The 20,812-nt window shown below is 39.8% G+C and overlaps 1 protein-coding gene across 2 annotated transcripts in view; it reads left to right on the top strand.

Annotated features, from left to right (window-relative positions):
* ANO2 (anoctamin 2) overlaps positions 1-20,812 on the top strand; it is a 118,515-nt gene that overhangs the window by 59,354 nt on the left and 38,349 nt on the right. The window lies entirely within an intron of this gene.

Here is a 20,812-nt window from a genome sequence, read left to right on the forward strand (position 1 = left end):
CAAGGGTTTGTAGCATTGATGTTTTCTTACTGAATTGCTGCATGTTCCGGGCTTTAAAACAATATCAGGGCCTCAGAAATTTAAAGCAGTCTTGATTTATACTGCATTCTAAGTCTGACTGTTTAAACCTTCATTTAGTATTCACTAAAGCTGAATATACAGCTTTGCAGGATAGAAAAATATTACTAATGGGTGTTTATTATTTTATAAAATCCAATATATCTTTGTACCTCAATGCAGAATAATTGCCATATCTTTGTGAGTTCCTAGGAATCTGACTTGCACATTTGTATGTTGCACAAGTCTATTTTGTCTCACAATAACCACACAAGTGAAAATTTTCTTCTTAACTGCTCTTCCAGTACCTGAAGTGTACCCACAAGAATGACAGAGAGAGAATATTCACAAGGGCCTGGAGTGACATGAAAACAGGTAATGGCTTCACTCTGACAGAGAGCAACTTTAGATTGGATATTGGGAAGAAATTCTTTACTGTGAGGGTGGTGAGGTACTGAAATAGATTGCCCAGAGAAGTTGAGGCATGTGTAGGTTGCAGCTGGGGCTGCTGTATTTGAAGTCTTCTCAGATATGCCTATCTTTTAAAAGACCCCTTTATTTTTTCTATGTACCCTGCTGGCTTCCATTATCAATATGAATGATACCTGGGGGATTTAAGCAGTGCTGATCTTCCCCTTGTTATTGGAGGCAGAGGAGAAGGACTGATGTCCTTCTACCTACACATAATTCTTTTTAGGGCTGAAGAAACTTGTTCATCTTGTTGAGTCTGAAGCTCTGCATGAGCTGGTAAATTGTGATGGTGACCTGAAAGAATTGCTCTATGACTGTGCTGCTAAGATTTGGCCAGCACACTCCTCCTTAGTCAGATTTTCTTTAGGAAGAGGTAATTATTTTCTGGATTACTCTGCAGCCAGTAATGATTGGTAAATAGAGATAAATATCATTTTCCTGTATGTAACTGTAGGGAAATCTTGTGCAGCACAAGTGATCAGTCGCTACTTTTGGGAGGGTGATAAGACCCTTATAAAATTTTGTAAAGAACTGTTATCATGTTGTGGGCTGGAAGAGAAGCTTCTCTTCTGGAAGAGAAGTTGGAAGAGAAGCGTGGACAAATTTGGGGTGTTGGGACTGAAAAGGCAGGTATCTGTAGGATATAGCATAATCAAGTGCTGCTTGATTATGGGGAACTGTAGAAGTGCTCCCATGCTCTGCATGAGGAATAAAGACAGGAATTCCATTCAGCAACACCACTGGAGAGCCTTTGCTTGGTAGATTTGTACCCTTTCATATGTTCCTGTCTGCTTGGAGAGATATCTGATAATACATTTTTGGGTATGTTTATAATTTAAATAGAGACTTGAGGAGGTTATAGCCAAGGGAATCATTAAACTTAGTATGAGAAGTGGAGATTTATGTAATAACTGTAGCAGAAGCAAGGACAAGAAGAATTTGGCTTAGAGGTAGAGGTGATGAAAAGAAGATTGAAAGACAAGGTATAAATGAGCCAAAACATGACAAATCTGTAGTCAAGTGCAACTTCAAGATGTTGTTTTCAGAAACAACAATGTGCTTTCATACAACTCTAATTTCCTGGTGTTGTTGTGAATTTAACATCAGAAAAAATATGATGTAAATAGGAGGAATTTCACTCATGACTTAATCTGTCTCTTGCTTTCTGTAAGTAAGAAGTTTTCATTTAATATTGGGGGAAACACTTCCTTTAATCTCCTTTAAGTCTAGATGATTTCAGTGTGAACTGAGCCTCAGGTGAAAAGCATTCAAGACTGTTTTGAAGAACCTCATGCCTGGTAGTAAACTTATTTATTTTAGAAGGAATACAGAGAAATCCTGTTTTTAGCTACTAATTTATTTCCCTGAGGTTGAGACCATTCCTGCTGTTGTATCAGACCTACATGTGCTGGTCTGAATGTTGATGCTGCCTCCAGATCACTGCTTCTGGCAAAGGGAGTTTGTATTTTACACATACTCCAACACGTACTTAATACATTTCTGCTTAAGCATTTTGTCCTTTGCCTCACTCTGTCAAAACCACGATCACTTCACCACAGAGCTCTGTGCTGAACATAAACTCCATTAGGAATGAAGGTTGGAATTATGTGAGGAATATACTGGCTTTACTGAACTTACTCCTATCACCATAGACAGCATAAGTGCACACAATTTGGAATTTTCCCAATATTTCTAATGGTCCCAACCTGTTCCTGATTTATGTGAGCCACCACTTCTGAACAAGACCTTGATCTCCACAGTGTAAATCTGGAGTAATTCACAAGGTCTAACTGAGGCTGAACAAAGCCAAGTGTTGGGTCCTGCCCTTGGGTCACTACGACCCCCTGCAGCAGTTTTCTCTATAAAAACTCTAAACAAAATTTAAAACCCAGTCCAGTGATTCTGGATTTAAAATTTAAAACCCAATGATTCTGAATTTCCAGGGTTTTTATTTTAAATTTTGAAGACTTTAAATTTTGATCCCTTGCTAGTAGAATATTATAATATCTTGTATTAAACATTTTTGTTTGTTTGTTAATTAAACTGCTACTGCCCATATTAATCCTTTCACTGATAAAAGTCGAGTCAAGCAAGTCTTGCAGTCATCAGTCCAAAGCTCCACAAAAGATGTTCCTGGTCCACATGGTGTATTTTAATGACGCATTTTATATTTGTGTCCAACTAGCAGGCATTTTCCAGATAGAGAGTCATCAGTAATTCTCTATTCAGGGACAAGACTCTTATACATAATCCTGGAAAGTTAGAAAATGACATTGCTTTAATAATTGTTCCTAAATGCATTAAATTAAGGTAGAATGAGAGGTCTACAAAATTGAAATATTTGATTTGAATGTGTACTAATGTATCCTTTAGTGCGTTTTTCTAGCTAATTTCTGTACTTGCTTTGTATGTGGGTTGTTCTTTTCTGGTGTTCTTATAAAGTGAGCAAATATGTTTGGTTACTGGTACTTAGACTGAGAACTGTGGTCTCACTATTTGATTCTGTGGTAACCCCTTGTGGTTTTTTGTACCAGGACCTGTTTCTTAGTAAATGTGGCCTTTGATCTCTTCAGTCACAATAACTGCAGGCAATACATACTTCAACAGATATTGGCATATGCCAACATTTCCAGAATATATTGAATCAGTGTCACAAAATATAATCAATGACTGACAGATTTTTCTTATATTCATCAACAGTTATCTATTATGAAATTGTGTCCTTCACTTCATTGGAAGGGAGGATCCAGTGTTTTATGAGGAACTTCTGCTGATCTTATGTGCATAGGAAAGTTTCACATTTCTGCTGTTTTTCTCCTGCTAATTACTTTGAGTGCAGCAACAGATGGGATACTTAGATCTCCATAGGGCACCTGGACCTGGATCTGAACTCTGGGAGCAGATTACTATTAAGCAGCTCCTTGCAGTGACTGTTGCACTGAGATGTTTCTATTTTAGGTAACTGTTTTGATGGACCATGCCTGTTATCCTAGTGGGTCTCGCCCTGCCTTTTTCCACATGGCAACATTCTTGGGAGAGAATCATTGTTTCTTTCTCCTGATTTATACCAATGGAATAGAGATACAAGGGTCAGAGTGAGGTTTTGCCTTTACAAGGAAATCGAGAAACACCGTATCTGTCAGCATAAAAATATACATACTTGAGTTCTAGAGATTTATTTTTTCCAAGCAGGATAAACCATTTTTAAACAAAGGCCAAGAACCTTCTTCCATTCTAGTTACAATTACATATTTTAACTTTCACTACTGCTTTCAAACACTCAAGGAGAAACACAGACCTACTCTAACTACATATTCAGCAGCATTCAGCTGCAGTTTCAGCTCTTAGCCAAACCAAATTTATGATAAGTCGGAATAACTGAAATTTCTTCCCAAGCCCTGATGCATTTGAAATTAATAAATCAGATATTTTGTCATGATAATGCCACAAAAAAGCCCCAAATAATTTTCTATTCCCTTTTGCTATATATCAACAAAAAAAATGTAAACCAAGAGGTGCTTTCTTTATAATTATTGGCTCCTGCAGTAACAAAGATAAGGATTTTGAAAGCGGCTTTTGGCAAAATGGAAGAAAAATATGGAAAACAGAATGGATGGCCCAGGTTTTTTTCAGTCTGAAAAAAATGTTAGAAAATAATTTGAATTTCTTGTGTGCTACTTCCTTTTATGAAAGTAGAAAGGGTGAACATATATAGAAAAAATCCAGGTGTATTTTGAAGCATGGTATTGACTTTTGGCCTACATTTGGAAAAGTGTCAGAGGTCTTTTCCCACTGTGCATAATTCAGGGGAGTATGTGGTTATGGGAGTATTGAACTTCAAGTCTAAGGAGCTGAAGTTCCATTGGTCAGTGAGCTAACTTCTGCTTTGCCCAAGTTTGTGAATGCAGGCTGACAGAAAGAAACAGGGATGAAAGTTTTCCTGCTCTGCAACACTGATTTGAGGTCACCTGTACCATTCCTGTGACCCACACACTGTTAAAGGTGGTGTGCTGGAATGGGCTGCTGGGTCAGCACCAACACTCCAATACTAAACCCAAAGCAAATTCTAAACTTTCTATGAACATTCAATGTCTTCAAAATCCACCAGTAAATTCCCAGTTTTATGACCCTTGAAGTTTTATTACATACCTCAGAATATCTAATACTTTTAAAAAAACCCTGTTTCTTGAAGTTGTGTGAATAAATAAGAAGCATTGTGTTATTTTGTTAAATTGCTGCTTTTAATAACACAGAATCATAGAATGACCTGCGCTGGAAGGTACCTTAAAGGTCAGCCAGTTCCAACCCTCCTGACAAGGGCAGGGATACTTTGCACCAGTCCAGGTTGTTCAGAGTCCCATTCAACCTGGCCTTGGACACTTCCAGGGATGGGGCAGCTGCATCTTCTCTGGGCAGGGAGCTTGGACTGGATGATCTCCAGCAGTCCACTCCAACCCTAAGGATTGGGTTTGTGGGTCTGTGATCTCAAAGACGGCTGCCTGGCACTTGCTTCATTCTACTTATATTTCTTTGTCATGCTCATATTTTTATGAGGCCACACACCTCTTATCCTTGTCTATTCCTTCTCAGCTTTTCCTCAGGATGTGATATTGCTGTGGGGACTGTGCCTGAGCACTCTGTGTTTCTTTGCCTAAAGCAAACACTTCTGTGTTGGTGTTACCCAGCCCAAGGCTGTGGCTTGTGCCCTAGAGCTCAGCTTTTACACAGTTCTGCATAGAAGAAGCAGAAACAAATGTAGTACAGTTGAGAAGTGGAACAATTAGGCAGGTTGATGTGCAACTAGCTGATACTGTAAAAATTATTATTACTATTAAAATTAACATTTTGCTGACTCTACACCTTTCGTATATAAAGCACTAGACATGGGGTACATTTCTTTATTAATACAAGTGTTATCAAACTATGAAGCATGGCCTAAAGCTTTGCTTCAGCTGAGATATGACTTCATAGTTCACAGCACTCTTTTCTTAAGGTCAGGAAATGGATCAATTATTGTGATGCTTATGAGCTCTGCAGCAGAGGTTCTTCAGAGGGCTAATTGTTACTTTAGGCTGCAGATTTTGCAAACTATGAAAACATAAAAAAAAAATTAAGGCCCTGCTTTTGGATGGGTAGTATTATTCCATGGCTATCTGTCCATATAGCAGTGAACCTCCAGTGGGGGGGAACCCAACAGGAGTTCAAATCTCACAGGCAGAAGCAGAACAGGCTTGCATACCAAGGATGCAAGAAACTGAAAGTACTAGGCAGAGGATTTGCTATGTCTTTGTGTTTTTCTGGATTGCAACATGTGGAGAGGAATATGACAGCAACACAATGGAGTTTTCTGCCAATTCGCTTATGGAATAGCGTGGTGTATCCCTGCAGGTAAAACATTGGCCCCAATGGACCTATTTTGAGCTGAAACTGAAAATAACTTAGGTGTGCTACTGAATGTTCAGGACTCTCTTAGCTCAATTAGAGCTTGCATTAACAGCTTGAGTGTGAAATTATTAAGTTATGCATGAAGCAGTGACAAATTTAAAACAATTGGAGTTAAACACAGGAGTTCTCCCAAAACAGGGCTGTAGCTTGGAATTTAACTGTAATGACAGGCCACATCCCTGGAACTGTCCAAGACCGGGCTGGTTGGGGCTCTGAGAAACCTGGGATAGTGGAAAGTGTCCCTGCCTATAGCAGGGGATTGAAACTGGCTGATCTTTAAGGTCCCTTCCAACCCAAGGAACCATTCTATGATTCCACAGCTCCTCCATTCAAAAGGATAATGAATTTCAGCCACAGTGGGGCCTTTGCAGTAATATTTTAATTATAATATAGAATTTTGAGTCCACGGAACTTAAAGATCATCTTTGTCACTTTTGATCAGGATGTTTCCTCTCACTGTAATTACAAGCATATGACAAAATGTTTCTTCTTAATATAGTTATGATAGAACCATAATTCTTAGTATTTTATTACTACTGCATGCATTAGACTTTTGCTGTTTTTGTCCTAAGCTTCCCTATACAAATATGGACAATACATTGTGGTGCTGCAGAGATTAATTTTCTATTCTGATAAAACTTTAAAAAAATTTTGATGAAATCTATCTCTATTTACAAATGCTAAATTCTTCTCAGTATTTTGCCCCCATACATTCAAACTCTCCCCCACTAACATACTGTTTGCTGCAGCTATTTTTTTTAGTAAAACATGTTTTGATTTTAATAAAATATCTAAGTTCAACTTTTATAGAGTGAGGAGTTTCCAGCTGTTGCTTTTAAATTACTCTCTATTTCAAAATGGAATTTATGTTGGAAAGGTTTTAAAAATAGAAGAAATGAAAAAAAAATTATAAGTTGTTGACGTAAAACATTTGGTTCACAGTAATTAAAAACATTTTGGAAAACAAGCACTTTAGCTTTCCATCCTAATTTGGGACATATCTCCCTCATTTTCTTTTCTTTTTATGGAATGCAGTGAAACTTCAATTGAAGAGAAAAAAAATCATTTATTGCCCTCTTATCTTGCTTAAATGTCTATGAAGCTTAACTTTTCATTGCCACCTTTCATAACAGACCTATTGACTCTTTTTTTAGCAGGAGGAGGACTCTTTGGTCCATTTTCTTCATTTTACTGATCCTTATGATCTCTATCAGTGAGAGACTCCAGTCTGAGATGAAAATTTGAACAGGGAGCAGGTGAAAAATATAAACACATGAAGAGAAGCAGTGAGAGGAAAATAGGAGCAGAATGCCTGTGTATTGTAGTGGAACCAGTGTTGGTTCTATGGGTAGAATTAGAAGACTGGGCAAAAGAAGGAGCAAAGAGAGAGACCTTTGCTAAGAGAAACAGTGGCCAATGTCTTCAAAGCAAATGGGATTTGATATGAATTAGTTCTGTGCTGGAGATTCTTTAAGGTGAAACCACATAATATATATGAAGAAATCATAGAATCACAGAATGGCCTGTTTGGGAAGGGACCTTAAAAATCACCTTGTTCTAGCCCCTTGCAGGGACACCTTGTTCTAGCCCAGGTTGCTCAGAGCCCCATCCAACCTGGCCTGGAACCCTTGCAGGGATGGGGCAGCCACAGCTGCTGTGGGAAACCTGTGCCATGGCCTTACCACCCTCACAGGGAACAATTTCTTCCCAATATCCAATCTAAACCTGCTCTCTGTCAGTGTGAAGCCATTCCCCCTTGTCCTGTCACTCCAGGCCCTTGTCAAGAGTTTCTCTCCATCTTTCCTGTGGGTTCCCTTCAGGCACTGGAAGAAGGCCACAGTGAGGTCATCCCAAAGCCTTCTCTTCTCCAGGCTGAACAATCCCAATTCCCTCAGCCTTTCCTCCCAGCAGAACTGCTCCATCCCTCTGATTCTCTTGGTGTCCCTGCTCTGGACACCCTTGAACAGCTCTGTGTGGGACTCTAGAAGAGAAATGCTAAGAAAGGAATGATGTTGACAAAATAATCCATAGATTTTCTGTGAGGCACCAATGGAAAGATGCCTCTTCCTCACTCCAGAGGAGATTTCTGGTGGGAGGCAGCACAAAGAAAATATGTGTCTTGCAGAAGAATAAGGCAAGAATGGAAAAATGTGCACTCCAGAAGTTCTGTGACAAAGGGGCCTTATGATGTCTGGGTTATTTCTATGGCAGAATAAATCCATGGGGCTAGAAATTGTGATAGAGCTTCTTTTGTGGTGGCTGGGGAAACGTCCCACCCACACCTTGTCCCCAGAGGACATTCTGGTTTCAAAGGCTGGCAATCCATATGAAATAGCATCTCCAAACAGCTTGTTTTCATGAAGAAAAGCCACCTGGCATCCCTGGGGGTACTGGCAATGGGGTAGTTCAGGAAAAGAGAAACAGGTGGATGTGGGTGGTATTTATATATATAGTATGGAGAGTAGTAAAGAAAATGGGAGCTGCAAATCCTTGCTGGGCCTTTGAAGGCCCCAAAGTGCAATGTTGGAGATTTGGACTTGGGAGTTTGAACTGTTTGAGTGCACTGAGATGGCAAGTCTCATTTGAACCTGCCAGTGTTGTATCACTTCCAGACCTTTGTAAACCAGATCTCAGGGTATGGTTGACCAACCATACACCATGCCTGGCAGGACAGTCACAGTGTTAGTTTTCGCCTTCTTTAAAATACTGAGTAAATAGATTATTTCTTGAGCAAATAAGCAAACTGGTTTTTTTTTGGCTGTTCCTCCTGCTGCCTGAAGAAGCTCATCTGTGGGGAAATGAGTATTAGACAATAGAAAAAACACACATCTTTTCTTAATAACATTGCCATTTAGTCTAAATATTTTAAAGATTCCAGATGCTTAATCTGTTGCTAATATGTTCAATCTTATTTGGATATAAATGAAATTGCTTTGTTTCTGATGGAATGATTCTATCTTATTATTCCCATGAATAGATAATCATAGCTCTGTTAAAAGCCAATAGGTTGTTGGGCACTTCTACAGACATGAGAATTTATGCATTTTAGGCAATGGGTGATGCAGGAGCTGATGTCTGAGACATCAGATACTTCCTTTATTCCCTCACCCATTGCCAGGTAACAACGTTTTGTAAGCTGCTGATTTGGATGAGCTGTTGGGCCAACATCAGTAAGCCTGAACCTCTGGGTATTCAAGATTGTGTTTAGACCATGGAACTCTGAGAGATCTGAGCAATCCTTTCATTAGAGTAGTGTCTAGGCTGCAAGACTTTGTAGGGTTAGCACTGATTTTGGCCCCAATACCAAGTGACATGATGCTTTTGTTCACTGATTTAGGATTTGGGCTTATTGGAAGGCCAATTTGCTTGTCTGTACGGTCTGAGAGTCATCCCTTCGTGTTTTTTCTTTTTGTGTCAAGGACAACAGGTCTGTTGACTCAGGATGTCACACTTCCCAGCTGCAGGTCAAAGATATAGGTCTCTGTTGGCTGTGCTGCTTTTGTCATGGGAGGACAGAATATTCTGAAGGCAACGCAAGGCAGCTCTGTTGGATTGGCTTGCTCTGGACAAGGGAAAAATACCTCTGTGAGCTGTTGGCTCTTTAACTCCTTGACTTTGTGCCAAGGTGTTGGCTGCTGCGAAGCCATTTGTCTGTCACATCCAAGTTTCCTGGTTATATTGTGGGGAATGGATTTCTGTGAGGTGGTCATCATATATTTAATATCCTCTTTCGTGTAATAAGGCACATGCTTTCAGTGGCCTCTGAAGTGGTGTAAGATGGTTGTATTTGCTCACAAGAGTTAAATGAGTGGATATGTGAAGAGAGAATAATTTATAAGTGACCACACCTCTACTCACATCCTACCAGCAATTGTTGACTTGAACTAATTAACTTTTAAATTTCTTTTACTAGTGATTTGAGGAAAATACATGAGATTTATCAGCATTCTGTAGTTTTCTGAACAGGAGAAAGAAATAGAAAGAGCTCACAGTAATTTCAATGGTTTTCAGTCCACAAAGGTATTACAGAAAACAGGTAAGTATTACAGAAAACAACAGGTAGGTATTACAGAAAACAACAACAACAACAACAAAACCAACAGAAAACCCAAAAAAATCCAAAACAAAAAACCCCCAGGAATTAAGCTTAGAAGGGTATATTGAGTTCCTGCACTGTGCTCCAAAGCAGGACCAGCTATACCCAGAGTCATATTTGCTTGGCATTTCTTTAAGCTGTTCTTAGAAATCTTCAGCAGTGAAGATACCATGGCCTTGTTATGGAACTGTTCCCAGGCAGTACCTTCATCTGTTTGAAGGATCGAAGGATTTACTGTTTCAAGGGTTTTCTTCATGTCCAATCTAAATTTCCTGTTGGTATTTTAATCCCCTACTTACTTTTTATCTATATCAGCAACATATATGAAGACTGTTTATCTATTTTCTTTACATAAATTTCCTTCAAAATACTTTTTGTCTTTAATTTTGATATAACCTGCTTTCCTCTATTACCCAAGTTACAGAATGTCGCTAAATGAAACCTTCAGGAAATCCATAACAACTATCAAACTAAACTAAAAAATTATAGAAAAGCAGATGGCCTTGATTTCAAAGTGCAAGTAATGGAGAATTCCTCAACATTTCTAGATTCCAAAGATCTTGCTTCCTCCATCCCTCGTCTCTACAGCTGTACCAGTGACCGTGTTCTATTAAGGGTGAAAAGCAAACATGTCTCTTCCTTTTTGAAAGAGGTCATTCACGTAGAATAAACATGAGTGGGAGGTCCCTACAAAAGGTCTCTCTGTCCTGGCATTACCTTTTCTTCCACTTAGTCATGGCTGATGGGAAGTTCAGGGAGTGACTTTATTACACAAGTAAACTATGAGGGCTTTGGAGAGACGAGACAAGGGGGAATGGCTTCACACTGACAGAGAGCAGGTTTAGATTGGATATTAGGAAGAAATTCTTTCCTGTGAGGGTGGTGAGGCCCTGGCACAGGTTTGCCAGAGAAGGTGGAGCTGCCCCATTCATGGAAATGTTCCAGGCCAGGTTGGACAGGGCTCTGAGCAACCTGGGCTAGTGGAAGGTGTCCCTGCCCATGGCAGGGTGTGGATGAGCTTAAAGGTCTCTTCCAATCCAGACCGTTCTATGTAACAGAAACTTTTAGATCAGGTTTGTGCCAAGAGAGGACACCCAACAAACCCCTACAATTTTCCCTTGGATAGAGTCAACCTTAAAAGTATTCTAACAGTTGAATGCAAAGAACTGTAGCAAATGAGAGGATCCATCTGCATATCTTTGGGAACTTTGAGTAAATACTGCACTGAGGACTTCACACTGTAACCTGTTTTTGAGAAAAACCCCTTTCTTTGTTAACTTTAGCTGAAATTCGATTGCAATGGGGGATTTAAATGCAAGTTTCCATATCACTGTTTTCTGTGACAACACAAGAAGTTCAGAAATTCATTAGCTTGTTATGAGAACTTGGAGCAAGTTTCTGGGGGGAGGTAGAGCATCACAAATCACCCTATTTGACTCATGGCTCTGTCCAGAGATCCTCTCAGTGCATCCTCCTCATACCCGATCATCTTGGTGATTTTTTCTCTAATTCTGAAATAGCCCAGGTAGGCTCAGCTCAGGTCTGTGCTCATCCAGTGGAATATATGTGCCCATAGTCTACTTGCTCTCTCCTATGTATAAACAACTGGGAGAAACATAAGCTCAGCCCTTGCTAGTGGTGAATGGAGAGTTTTTGGAATTTTGAATGTGTTAGAAGGCTGATTTTGTGCATACCACTCTCCAATTCATTTCATATCATATGGGTAGAATTTACCCCCATGCAGTGTGAATGTTTTAAGACATTTATCTCCTCACTACCTCTGAGGATGATCCAAGTATAAATTACAACCTTTTCTATACTCTCCAGACCTGATTTTCACACAGTAACTCCCTGCTCTCCAAGAATATTTTATATCATTTTTTACTTTGCTGAGCATTATTGCTGTTTCAAATTGTGCTCCTTGTTGGATCAGTCTTAATTTGCCCTCCTTGAATCTCATTCTATTTCACACTTGTATTTCTGCTTTCTCAACAGCCTGGTATTTAATCTTTGCTCCCTCCACTATTCACAACCTTTCCTAATTTAGTATTCTCTGCAAACCCGATTGACATGGCCTGGAGAGTTGTTGCCATGTTAAATGTAGGATAAACTGTGGTCCCTGACTAGATACCACCTCACAGTTTCATGTACATGTTTCCACTACTTTCAACACTTATTTGGTTTGGGATTACAGATGTTGTTTTGTTGATAGATCTACTCCATCCTTTTTTTTTTGTTAATTGTAGGAAAGACACAGAGAAATATTTTTAAGAAAATTAAATGTGAAGCCTACTATTTCCAATTTTGCTAACTTGCTTTATAATAAATTCAAATGAGGCTTTTCAAAGCATCTTTCAATAGATCTGCATTTTACTGCCAACTGCCAACACATCTGTTTCTTCAGAAATATGGAAAAAGGGGGAAATTATCTGGGATGCTGGTAGGAAGTAGCCCCCTGGAGAGTTTTGTGTGTTTCCTACATAGTTTTAGCACATGTATACAATTGGAATAAATATTACCCAACTCCGCCCAGTGTATGAGTAGTTATCATTTCTCTGTTTGGAAATTGGAAAGGACTAGCAATTAGATTGCTATGGACCAGGGGAAGTTCAGGTTGGACATCAGGTTGGAAGAATTTCTTCACATAGAGGGTGATTAAACATTGAAAGGGGTTGCCCAAAGAGGCAGCGGGAATCCCCATCCCTGAAGGTGTTTAAGGAAAGACTGGATATGGCACTCATTGCTCTGGTTTGGTTGACAAGATGGTGTTTGGTCCAAGCTTGGACTCGCTGATCTCAGGGTTCTTTTTCAACTTGATTGGTTCTGTGATTCATGAGGAAGTCACTGCCAATTTGATACCATCAGGAATGTGTATACATATATATATATATATATATATATATATGTCTAAAGACAATGCTCATAATACCAGAATGTATGTACTTCATTACTCTTCCAACTCCATTAATAGAGTTTGCCTCCTTGTCTTTCCCTTTCCTTGTTTTATTGACACCTCTTAATCACTATACTCCCCCGCTCTTGTTGGGTTTTGGAGGGAGGCTGGGTGTGTGCGAAGGTACAGGGACACTCATTATGGACTTCTACTTGCAATAGACTTTCACCATGATTAGCCAAACAAAATATTTTCCCTTGATATGGGATCAGAGCCAGGGACAGTGCCAATGACAATGACAGAGAAAGCAGGGTCAGGACTCTTCTAACTCCAAAATGTGTCCTTTTTGGAGCAAAACAGAAAGAGCTGTTGTACCTTGCTCTTGTATCTTTTCCCATCCTTCTAGTCTTCCATTTGCTATTTATCCAGAACTCTTTTCTGGATGCATGTCATCTCTCTGTTATTGGCAAAAGTTTGCCTCTGTAGATTGTGTTCTGCAACTGTGTTTCAAATTTTATAGCAAATTCAAATGTTAGAACACAAACTTAATTAATACTTTACAGCTGGTAATAAATGGTCTGGAGCCAGGGAAAGAATTTTGCATAGCCACATCCCCCTTTTAATTCATTCTCTACTCCTCAAGCTTTTCATTACCAGCTTTAAAAGGTTGCTAAAATTTACACCACTGTGCTCTCCTCTTGTGCTGGTGTGATCATTCACAATTTGTGTAAGCTAAATTTGAAATTGTGACCCAAGGAAGCTGATAATGTGTTGCATGTCTTTGTCTCACGCTTTATGTGGGGATAAGTGGCTTCACATGGTGTTAGACAATGGAGAATCATGTTCTAAGTGTGCAATGCCAGAGCCTTACAGTGAGATTTTGCTTCACTAGGAGTTCTGTGATGATTTCACAGCAAAAAGATGTTCAGTCCAGATTCTTCCAGCTAGGACACCAACACAGAATTAGGCCAGAAAAACTTCAAGGGAACATGGGAAGGACATCTTTCCTCAGAGTCTAGCACTAAATGCATCTCTTCTAGAACTGAAATCATAAGCTCAGTTGAATTTAATTCCAAGAACTGTAATTTGTGCTTTGCAAATTGCAAAATTGCCAACTGCATTACTTCCACTGGGCCCAAATTGCTAATATGAAATGTATAATGAGATTAAACAAGTGATTTTAAAGATAAAGTTCAGATAAATTATCTATCTGTGACAAATAGACTTGAAGTTACAAAAGATAACATAATTTTGCACATTTTTATATTTTAAGGTGAGATACTGCAAGTAGTTGGGAACTGATTGTGTAACCCATGGACTCATATAGAGCTGTTAGTCCTATGCTTAAAAAGCTTAAAAATTTAAGGGGGAAACTCTTAAATTAAATCCCTTCCAGTAATTTAAATGGTGCTGAATTATGGGAACTACTAAAAGGTATTTTTTTTTAAGTTATGCTTGATAAATTGTTTTAAAATGGGTTGTGTTTATTATTCTGTTAACTTCTCCATTAGATGTTCACAGTTTACATGACAAAGTGTGAAACCAGATTGACTATTACAATAGTGGTGCTCTGGATTTCAGGGTACAAAGGGGAGATTGGAGATCCAGTGAACTCCAAGACAGTGAAATCCATTTTTTTTTCTAAAATCAGTCTTTGAAACTCACTTTGTTTCCCCTGATAGTTCCATATCCAGTCAATATCAAAGCGTAGTAAATTGATTTAATCATGCAAAGTAAAGTAGGCACATGTTTGGCTCAAAATCTGTCTTCCTTATGCTTGACTTTATTTATTTAAGAGTATTTTAAAGCCACATGTGGTATTTCATCACATTCTTTGAGACTTTTCAGGAGAAACATTAAAAAATATAAGCTGAGCAGGTGACAGGTTATCCCTTTATGCCCTAAGCTGAATTTGTGACATTCCAGTACCACCTTCTCTACCTATGGCAGGCCCAGGTACCACAGTCAGGGGCTTTGGAAATCCCACCAGATGTATTTGTACAGCTGGCCCTTTGCCTTCTCAGGATCAGCCTCATTATGATTTATTAACCACCTACAAAGAGCATTGACAAACAATGAATATTTATGACTACAGATGTAACCCTATTGTTTGTGCAAATTACAGTGTTTTCCTGGTAATATTCTGAATGGCTTCAAGTTGACATAAATAATTCATACTTGTAAAGCCATATGTTAAACTGTCATTGTAAAAGACTAAGTGCTGCCAGTTTTCACTTGAACCGTATGTAAATATCAAGCACTTGATATTAAACAGTGATATAAAATCTAAGCACCTTAATGCCACTTAAACAATAAAGATTGTAATATGCCACAGTGCATTGAGTGCCAGTGTCAAAAGAAGTTTAACTGCAGCAAAGGAACCATTTTTTTTCTTGAGTAAATTACAGCATATTAATTTAACCATGTCTGGCTTTACAGATTTAAATTACAATGAGAGCAGACCTCCAGCCTTTGTTATTATTACTGTGTGAAGGAAACAGCTTGAAATATTAACACAAATCTACTGCAAATCGTTAGTTTTTATCAAGGTACTCATTGCATGCATGAGACATACATTTACATACATTTAATATGTGTATATATATGTGTGTGTCAAATGCTGTGCAAATGTCATAGAATCATGGAATAGCTTGGATTGGAAGGCACCTTAAAGACCACACAGTTCCAAGCCCCTGCCATGGCAGGGACACCTTCCACACCTTCCAACTTGGCCTTGGACACTTCCAGGGATGGAGCAGCCACAGCCCCTCTGGGACTTTTTATTTTTCATTAGGAATTTCAGAATGTAGCATCAAGACGCATAAGGACTAAAAAGCTCTTGGATTCATGGATTCTTCCCTCCATGCTGCTAGCATCTCCACTGACAGAGATGAGGCTGGTATCCTTTTTCCTGCCAGGCTCCATGTCTGGAAGCACAGCCCTCACGCACCACATGACATATTTCTGGTCCTGTGGGAGGGCTGAGTCTCCTGAGGCACAGAGACTTGGCTACTCACCCACACTTCCATGAGCCCTGTTATGTGGAGGGTCAAGTCAGTTTCCCATGTCAAGGCTGTAGCCTGTGGGAGATTTACTTCCAACCCCATTACAGGACAAGAAATACAGCTGTGGGCTTGGTTCATGGTTCCCATTCTGAGGGAGTGGTCTCAGCCAGCTTAAAAGCCACAAGGTGGCCTGATCATAGTTCAGAAGAACCCACAGCTACACCTCCGAAGTCTCTCAGTAGATGCTCTTAACTGACAATTTTGCAGCTAAGTGACAAGGCTGAAGGATGCAGATAGGCAAATTCAGCTTGGAAATAAGCCATGCATTTTCAACAGCTAAGGTAATTAGCAATTTGAATGACCTAATAAGGCTTGTAACTGAATGTTCATCACAGAAATGCTCAAGCTGTGGTTAGAGGGTTTTTTTTTTTTAAATAGTTAAATCACATTTATTATCCTTATAGCAAAAATCTTCTCAAGGAAGTTATGTGGCTACAAAGGAGACTAAGACTGGGTGGTTAAAAATAACATTGCTTAGCCTCAAAATCCATTAATTTCCATGATCCCAGTACTGAGCCTTGCACACACTTCTCAAAGCTCCCTGTTCTGCATTGCTTCCACAATTTAGATTTAGGGTGTGTCCACTGAAAGCTCCACTGACAGATATGGTGTGTCTGTGCTACTCAGCATGTTTCAAGGACAGCAAAAAATTTTAATTAAAGGTTTTGCAGTTCTTCATGTGTCTCCAAATGAACCTTGGCAGTTTGTTTTCCATGTGCAGTCCTGAGACAGAATATTGCTCACAAAACACAACCATGTTTACTGTTAAAATGCCATTGCTGCTTGAGTGAGAAGAATAGAAATTAAGTTCTCTTTTAATGGGTTTTAAATCAAAAGTGCTTTCTTTTGCTTCAGTGGGAGTGTGAAAATAGAACTTCTAGATTCAGACAGGGATAAACACAGGCATTGCAGATGCTCAGCATGGCAGCAGTTTTTTCTTTCCTCACAGAAGTCTGAAGGCTTATACAATCCCTCAAAAAGTTTGAGTCCCGAATACAGACTGAAAGAATCCCATGAACTTGGCCGAATTTTCTTAATTGCAATGAACATTGTGGCTAGTGCATGATCCCAGGAATGCAGTCCTTGATTGTGCCTCTTTTTGTGTCATCACCCTGGAACTGATTATTTTTCACAACTGCACATTCTGCAGGCCTTTTCTGGCTCATAGTTTGCAAATGGCTCTGAAGGATCCATTTCTCCTTGTCTTAAACTTATTTCAAGGCCAAAGTAACACTATAGGGACCCCTTATTTCAGAAGCAGCTTGTTTTATGCCTTGTCTTGAGCCTGCAGGGCACAGACAGTGCTTTAGGTGTCACACAAATACAAAAGAGCTGCATTTGATACCCCAATCCATATTTCTAGGTGTTCATTTGGACAGTGCAGTTTTTACACAAATTAAAGCTTTTGTACTGAAGCAGAAATGAAATCAGAAATCTACTAAGAAATGTGTGCTTATAAAAATGGCAATTACTTATTTGAAGCTTCCTGGGCATACTTAGAGATGAATTTCTGGATTTTGCTATTGGAAATATAATTTTGTAGCTTATTTTTGTTGCTAGCAGTGTAAGACCTTAGAGAGGAGTCCTAGATTTTGTTCTTCCCTGAGCATCTTTTACTAAATTCCAGTTAGTTATTACAGCTCTGTGCAAGTCCAGTGAAATCACTGGGATTACCCAGGTGCAACCACAATGAAGACAGGGAATTTCAGCACTGAAGCTACAAAGCAGGACGGAGAAGAAAGAAAATCTCTGGTTGTACTCCCCAAGTGCAGGTTGAGTTGGCATTGCTGATGGTTAGAAACACCTGTTTGGAGGAGGTGTCATCTTGAGGGAAAATATCAATTAATAACTGGAATACTTGTGATCTGAGCAAAGTGGCTGTGGTTTAATTCACAGAGAAGCAGAGAACTGTTTCCAAAAGCTGTCTGGTGCTGTCCCAAGTGCAGGGTACTTCCAGGTTTCCACAGCCCAGAAGCCCATCCACCTGAAGATGCAGAGCTGGATCTTTGCCATGTTAGGTAACTCATATGGAAATAAACTGTCCAGAAAAATAAAGAAGAGATTTAATTTTATCTTTCTTTCTTTTTTGAATTTTTTTTAATTTCACTTTTTATTTTTAATAGGAAAAGAGCTGTAGCTCTTCAAGGAATACATTCCACACATGATTAAACATTAAAACAGGAACACATAACTGCACACAGACCAAAACCTGCTTTTTCCTCCACTAGAATTTTAAATCCGTCATTATATTGAAGGAAAACAAAAGTAAGATTTTTAAAGTAAATCTTTTAGTTTGCCTCTGGCACAAAACCAAACAATTTATATTGTGATGTTTTCTGGCTGCATATAAATATTCCCCTGCAACACAGTTCATCATGGAGAATGTTCCTCAGCGTAACATATCTGTCACTGAGATTGTTTTGCAGATGATCCATTTTGTCTTGTGTTGATAAATACTTACGCTTTTGGGCTGCTCCAAATAGAGGATCATCCAGCCCAGTTCCTGGCCCTGCACAGGATCCCCCAACAATCCCACCCTGTGCCTGGCAGTATTGTCCAAACGCTCCTGGAGCTCTGGCAGCCTTGGGGCTATGACAGTTTCCTGGGGAAATGGGAATTCCCTGTTCAGTGCCCAACCACCCTCTGGGGGTGGTTTCCTGCTATCCACCCTAAACCTTCCCTGACTCAGCTTCATCCCACTTCCAGGGTCCAGAGACCCTGTCTCTGGTCACAAGAATAGAAGGTAGCTTTCCACTGCCTGGATGGATGAGGATGAACTGGGAAAAACTGAGATGGACTAGGAGCTCTGGGAGGGAATACGAGGAGCTGAAACTTCTGGGATGGACTGGGATAGACTAGGATGAACTGGGAGATATGGGATATTGAGTTAAATTTCCAGATTTGTTTTTGGCAGTGTATGCTAAGTAGCTCAGTTTCTTCATCCAACATTGCCTTTATTCTCATGTTGGCTTAGCAACTCCTCACGTTGTTCAGATCTCCCTTTGGCTGAGTGCTACAGTCCATGGCAAACTCATGGAAAAATAAGGTTCAAGGAAGCACATACATGAAAGAGTGAGCTGAGAAGATGGCCTGCTGACCATCCTGGTGTAACCCCAGCCAGCAACCACTCACTCCCCAACAGCAGGATTGGGGGGAGAATGGGAAGGGTAAAAGGCAGAAAATCCCTGGTTGGGATAAAGGTAGCTTTATAGCAAAGCAAAGCAAAACAAGGAATTAATTCCCTGCTTGCCATGGCTGGCAGATGTTCAGCCATCCCCAGGAGAGCAGGGCTTCATCACATGCTTCATCACATTCCTGTTTCTCAGGAAGACAGACACCATTACTCCAAACATCCCTCCCTTCCTCCTTCTTCTCCCCACTTTATACACTGATCATGATGTCATAAGGTTTGGAATGTCCCTTTGGTCAGTTGGGGTCACCTGTCCTGGCTGTGTCTCCTCCTAAATTCTTTCAGCAGTGTGGCAGCAGAAAAGCAGGAAAGGCTTGGCTCAGTGTAAGCTCTGCTCCACAATAACAAACCCATCTCTATTATCAGCCCTGTGTTCAGCACAAGTACAAAGCACAGCCCCGTAAAGCCCCTAGTGAAACTGTAAAATGTGGTGTCCTTCAGGCCTTCTGGGAATATAATCACTTAGAAATTCTTTATGTCTTGTAGAATTGCTGAGTGGTAACGGCCAAAATGCAATGAAATGCATGTGTGCATTCACAGGAATGCTTTTTCAAGTAGCCTTCCAGCTACGTGCTGGACTCTGTGTATGAACTGTAAAGAGTATTTTTGTGCTGTGTACACTGGGCCAAATTATTGGTGCTTCTGGTTGGGTCTGCTGTGCCCCAGTGCTCCCAGGACTGTCCCAAAGGAGACGAGGTCACAAGAGGGGCTGCTGAGTAATGATCTCTCCCAGTGTCTGAGGCACCACCACCATGGCAATGGATGTATAAGGCAGGGTTATGTGTCTAATTCCACATCCCGGTTAGAAAATCCGCAGCTGCATTTCTGCACTTATATGCTGCATTCCTAATTCTACTTTGGGAAAGCTTCTTACAAAGGCACAACACTCCCAGATTTTTATGTTTATCCATGGGCAATTGTGCCTTAGAAATGGTTTATAGGAAACCTTGGACCTGAATTCTAATCTGATTTAACTCATTTAAATTCAGAATCACTCTGAGCTAACTCCAGTGTAAGGGTAGTACTGGTCCATGGGGCAGCAGTGGTGCGTCACAGAAATACCAACAGCAGCTGTCTTTGTGTCCTTAGTTAATTTGATTATATCGTTTTAGTTTAACTTAAACAAAGCAGCAACCTTATTATTATTTTAAGAAATCTATTTTGAGAGGAGAGAATCGTATTTCTCACATAAATCCATCTTCAAATGTCTTCTTTAGATGTACATGCAGCTGGGGCTGGAGTTGAGTTTGTGTGGGGAGGAGAAAAGTGTACTGGATTTCACTAATCATAGTTGCTTTAAATTATGCAGGGAAGAAGGAGATGCTGTTTATGCATGAAAAAAACAAGGTTGGCAGTGGGGATCAGAGGGGCCTTACTTTTGTAGTTTTCCTCTGCTATAAAACAAGTACCAGGGGAAGGACTGGGATGCCTTGCCAATCATTATCTGAGGGGTCACATTTGGTGCTTGTGACCACTAGGAAAAAAATCTGGATTCAATGGTAATCAGCATTCTTATCATGATTTCTGTCTCAAGCACTGTTCTTCTGTAGTTTTACAAGAAGCAATTCAAAATAAGTGCTTGAATCTTGCTTTGC

The sequence above is a fragment of the Agelaius tricolor genome, unplaced genomic scaffold (assembly GCF_023055355.1).
Source record: "Agelaius tricolor isolate 1412-34295 unplaced genomic scaffold, bAgeTri1.0.p SCAF_74, whole genome shotgun sequence".
Lineage (NCBI taxonomy): Eukaryota > Metazoa > Chordata > Aves > Passeriformes > Icteridae > Agelaius > Agelaius tricolor.